Genomic DNA, 6,000 nt, shown 5'->3' on the forward strand with positions numbered 1-6,000 from the left:
ACTTAAAATTGATGGTCAAAGTAAAAAACGTATACACAACACTTAAACACAACATTGTCTAAAACTAAAAAAAAAAAAAACATACTAGGAAACAGAAACAATGAAACAGACAACAGAATGCAGCGACACCTGCGCTGCAGTACAATGCAAACCTGTCAGATTGCCCTGAAGACGTTGACAGACGGTCACCGAAACGTTGGTGTGAATAACACAATGGTTGTGTAAAAAGACGATGTGCCAACTTGATGAAACTTTCGCGGAGAAACGATAACAATTTCACAAGATTTATTAAAGAAGTAACATGCACAAAACTCGTTTGAGGCGCTTGGGACAAATTCTGTTCTCAAAATTATATTAAAAGTTCTACTCAGGAAAAGGGTTCATGAACAATCAGCGGCAACCTGTCAGCTTTTAGATTGGACTAGTGCTACGTGCCATGAACTATGAGGCAGTACGATGAAAACACACAAGAACTCAAGTCAATAATAAACGACTTAACAACGTGATACGCTCCGGGTGGGCTGCACCAAGACCAATTATGTATTGCAAGAGGTGGCCAGAAGCAAGACGGAAATTTGCTATAAATCGCCCGATGCCCTCAAATTGCCAATATCTCTGGACGTAATGTACTTACTTCAGGCATGCGGTCCATTAGTGATAATGTGTTCGAAAACGGGCATATTGTTTGAGGGTGCACCGAACTCTATTCTTTTTACAAAAGGTCATTTGAACTTCCGACTGGCTAATGGAATTGTGAATACAGGAATACAGCTGTTTGGGGGAAGTCATCCATTTTCTACATCCCTCGGTAATTGAATAAATAGACGAATTAGACACACAGTAACGGTATTTACTTACTGACTGGCTTAGGTACTTAGTGGAGAATACTAACAAATGATATTCAATGCACTTCTTCAGGATATAAACATAAATAGCTGTAGCAAAAAAGGCAGCAATCCATTCGAATTCTTAGTTCATGTGTTCCAATGTTGTGTCAAGAAAGTGTCTGTTGTTTCAAGAAAGTAATGGCCTACGTATTCGTTAGCTTTTCATGAGCTATAAACTTTGAAGATAATATTCCATGATAGGTAGCCATGTTCTCTTATATACAGCCTTCTGTGTGAAGACATTCTGAAAACAGTCCTGTCTTATTAGTGACTAAAACGTCGCATTTACTTGCACAAAAACATGTTCCTTGACTTAAGTTCCGGTAATTAGATATGGTCCACTGTATCTTGATAATAAGTTACTCTAAGTAACAGACAAAAATACCCTTTTTGTATGTGAATTGCCAATGTTTAATAAAAGCGTCTATGATGATGACGGTGCTGAAGATGAGGATGATAAGTTTTCGAATGATAAAACTACAAGTCTTGTCGGCGAACAAAAATAGTTTTGGCTTCCAGCAGATGGGCATTAACTCTAATATCCAAGCAGATCTTGCTGTGGCAATTTTTATTTTTTATTTTTTTGTATATATTTTATATACAATAGATAGTATATATATGCACTATGTAGTAAGATAGCATGTAGTAAGTCTGAGAAGGAGTTTAGTCGGCAGAGATAAAATTCATTCGTCTCCTCGGAGTCTAATAAAACTCCTCTAGATCTGCCGGCAAAATAAACCCCAATAAATAAACCGGCCAAAATTATGATACCCTCTTATGCCACCAAAGATCTGCTTGGAGATCACATTAACTCATGGGTACGGCGGCTGGTCAGGAGGACAAATATTGTATGTGAGAATGTATGCTTTAGTACGATATGTCATGTTCATGATCGAGCCAGAAGAATGCCAACAACCAACAGCATGTTGTTGTTCAGAACTGCCGGGTCCGTTGTGTACATAAGTATGTCATCAATGCTTAAAATGTCGTAATTTCATACCAGCTTGGTAGTCCGGCAACCCAACACATTGTCCTTCAGATTTGAATCACGTATAATCATTTGGTGTCCTACATCCACTCGGCACAGTCGCTAAACATGATACGTATCTGCATATTTGTGCCCCCCCCCCCCCCCCCGCCACACACACACACCAACACACACACCAATACACACAGCCTACTCTAACTGAACCTTCTCCAAAACAGCATGGGAATGCACAGTAAAATCATCAGAAAACCCATTACTGACCCAATGGCATTCATATGAAGGCTCTGAAATGGATAGATTCAACAAACCTATACCTTTCAACTGTAGGAGGGGAGATCAGACAAAATCCGTGTGACGATTTTTAATTTTCCCGCCAGCATGTCAAAGGTCACACTTAGACTGAACTACAGATCAGAGAGGGTAAGAACTTTTGTTGTATTATTTTCAAGGCAATATGACATGCAAGGAAAATGATTTGGTTCTGAGGATTTCTTTCACAGAAACATGCAAATTAGTTTTTTCTCATTTCAATAATGTTAGGGCATTTCAAAGAGTTCTTCCTTCCCTGTACTTGGTTCAGTCAAACACTGACCTTTGACCACCCAGGATGACATACCCCCCTCCCATACTCATCTTTTATCAACTCGTCCATCTCACCCCCCAGCGTCACCATTGTAGCCGTGGTAAGGGCCTTGTCATATTTGTATGTACATGTATGTACTATGTATATGAATTATCTTTTATCATTGTTTATTTTCTGAATTAATCGGTCTGTATACTGTTTACATTCAAGCACCTACAGGGACACCTGTTACCTATCATGTAATCATGCTCAAAAACATGATAAATAATTTCTGCTCGTCACAAAAGGCACAAACATTTTTTCGCATTTGCAGTATGATTTGATATTAGTTTTCAGTTGGCTCAAAGTCCTGCATATCTTAGCGTATCTTAGCAGCAAAGGCACACTTAAAGACAACATTTTTTATGCTTTGAGGGCAAACTGTTGGCTCCAATTACTCCTTATCTCATAGCTAAACTACTTGGTTTGGAGGGTAATGTTGCGAGGAAATTAAATTTGCCATGTTTGGCTGTAAGTTACGATGATCTCTTTAAGCAGAAGTTTCACCTCTGGCCCTCCTCTTTTAAAGAGTTACCATGCGTTAATTGCCATAGGGGACGCTTGAAGGTTTCCTTACAAAGCTGCCATGTATGGTTGCTTCTTAAGGGCATGATCATTACTCACGTCAGTCTTGTTGAAAGGTTCTTTAGTTAAAGCACCATGACATAAATCTTAGAGGAACAAGGAACGATGTATTGGTCATGAGGTTATTTAGAAGTTTCTGTTATATTTCATAATTCACGTCAAACTTATGAAAACTTTTTTCTGTGATTGAAAAAATAAAGAATTATGATGAAATAACACTTAACAAGTTAAACATTACCATTACTACAAGAAAAAAAAAACCCAGTATATTTGCAAATTCTATGGATCTCAGTAAAATGCTTGATATGGTGTCACTGACGTAGGATATTCCGAACACTAGAAAATATATATACATGCTGAATTAAATTGAAATATTTGCTGAATTCTTTAACTTTCTACGGTCATGAGTGAATCATAAGAAATATCCTGAAGTTAAAATTAATGTTATAGTATCACGGTTACCTTTAAAAAGTCTTCGTAACGGTTAATGGTCCTAAATGGGACATGCCATTTAACATCCCCGTTATCATTTAATTAATAAGATCAATGAGTTTCATTATCTCCACAGCCCGTTTGGCTTTATCTATTGCGTTGAATGATACGTTTTGATAATCAGATCCTAAATTACGACAAACCAGAAACTTTATGTAGCCATTTTATCGATCTATGCCTGAACCATGCCGAGAAGGTTCGCCCATATAGACGCTATAAACATTACTTAGATCATAAAGTGGATAATAACGGACATTTGTTTCCGAAGAGCTACATGCCTCTAGAGATCGTGTTTCGACAGGAAAATAAAGTTAGGTAGATGTATATTTGATGGATTGTTACGCCCTAACCCTTAAAGAAATAAGGAACACCATATTTCAAGATGGGGATTAGTATTTTGTCCGTGGGCTTTCTTGTTTGGATTTTCGTGTTTACGACGTGAAGCACATTACACAATTATGTAGTAAAAAACACAAATGGAACTTTGTGATTACCATCAATACTACTTCTACTCTGTAGGTGTTTTGTATGAATTTATTTGGTTGGGACAGAAAGGGTTATGGTAGCAAGAATTGATTATTACAAACAAGTCATGCACTCAAAAAGACAATAGGTCTAACTTATAATGAGGTGGATGTCTCCAATTGCATCGAAGAAACCTAATGGAAACTGCATACTGAGTAAATTACAGTAAAATGCTATTTGTCGTATTCCTACATCAGAATAGCAATGGTACTTCAACATCCGATGCATTTATATGACACCAGTGACATGACATTGTCCTCATATGGCCCAAGGCAAGTCCTGAAGGATCTGCACACATAGAATGTTGGAGGGAAATGACCAGGACTGAACCTCGTGCAATAAGACCACTGGCGATCCATCTTCATTAGGTTTCTAAAGGTCTCTCGGTTCATTACGGCCACTTTATATACATTACACCTGAAAGAGGACTGACAGGTATCCCATGGTGCAAGCAGCCATAAATAGCCCCACATTTTAATACGTTCGAATCTATCACAGGGTGCAGGTGTGCCATCTTCAAAGGTCAAAATGAGGGTCAACGAGTTTTGGACGATATGACTTTTCAGGATATTTCGTTACAGGACAACATTTACCATCGGCACAACAGCCGCTAGTACTGTTTAAATTACGTGGTTGACTACCTGAAGCTAGGAAATTGTAGCCTAAAGTGCTATGATGACCCGTTACCGTTTTGACCTCTTGTTTTATGGCCATTCCGTACCACAATTCACGAGCAGCAAGTATGCCCTGCACACGCAATAAGTACAATAACGCCCGTCTTCCACATTGTAGACCCCCAAGCTCCAGCAGACAATGACTGATTTAGTGCCCGCGAAGACTTGATTGAAATTCCATAACGTGACTCCGAGGGTCTTGGTTACAAGACGTCCGTGGGTCCGTACGATTTATCATCAAACCGCGGGTTAATCGGCCCCCCATCGATTATCATTAAAGGTCAGCTAGGAAAAAGGGCACTTCCTGTTAGATTCCTGGAAACGAGACGCATGCCGGGGGAGCCTTGTCTTAGGCTTACAAACTTTTAAATATCGGTGTGACGCAGGTCTCTGGCATGAAGTGTATGGTTTGTGTTACTTTTAATGGATAACAACCGCCCCGCACCCCCCACCCCATCGATTATCATTAAAGGCCAGCCAACAAAAAGGACAATTTCTGCATGTTAGATTCCTTGAAACGAGACGAATGCCGGGGAACCTTTTCTTAGGCTTACAAACTTTTAAACATCGGTGTGATGCAGGTCTTTGGTATGGTGTGTGTCGTTTTTGTGACTTTTAATGGAGAAAAATGCCCCTGATTCACAACCACATCAACCAACGCTTCGGTGTACGTCTGTCACAAAACTGCTTGCAACATTGGCCCATAATCATACTTACAGTCTATCATTTTGCACTAGGTAGTAAGACCTACATGTTTTCTTCTGAACACAGTACTTTTATAGAAAGGAAACATTGATCACACGTAAATACGTGGCTACAGTACATCAGCATTCGATACGAAAAGGACTTCTAAACTTTTTGTTCGCATATCGATGAACGCATTGCCTCAGGATCTACAACAAGTCGATAACAAAATGCCAAATATTGGGATGGGATTACGAACTGGTAGGTGCCAATTGAAATTTGTTTAAGACGGCTTGTGTACATCTATACTTAGCGAATAGGATCGACCGCTTCTTGTTGTATTACTGAAATATTCATTTTCAGTCGATATAACTACGCCGCATATACCATGGGTGACTGAACTTGGAATTTTCTCCATTACTTTCAAAGACTAAGAGAAAACGTGCCAATGCCAATGACAGTATTTCACCAAGAAAAAAAAAGTGTTATAAATTTCCTTTATTGACAGTGTCACGACTCGATTTTATGGCACTATTTGTGAGC

At 39.0% G+C, this 6,000-nt stretch overlaps 1 protein-coding gene across 1 annotated transcript in view; it reads right to left on the reverse strand.

The window, feature by feature from the left end:
* The window catches only part of LOC118429936 (limbic system-associated membrane protein-like), an 83,512-nt gene extending 81,249 nt beyond the window's left edge, over nt 1-2,263 (reverse strand). Inside the window, exon 1 of the mRNA XM_035840584.1 lies at nt 2,190-2,263. The gene's annotated coding sequence lies outside the window, so the exon portion shown is untranslated. The remainder of the gene's footprint in view (nt 1-2,189) is intronic.
* Nucleotides 2,264-6,000: the final 3,737 nt, after the last annotated feature.

This window comes from Branchiostoma floridae, chromosome 14, assembly GCF_000003815.2.
Source record: "Branchiostoma floridae strain S238N-H82 chromosome 14, Bfl_VNyyK, whole genome shotgun sequence".
Classification (NCBI taxonomy): domain Eukaryota; kingdom Metazoa; phylum Chordata; class Leptocardii; order Amphioxiformes; family Branchiostomatidae; genus Branchiostoma; species Branchiostoma floridae.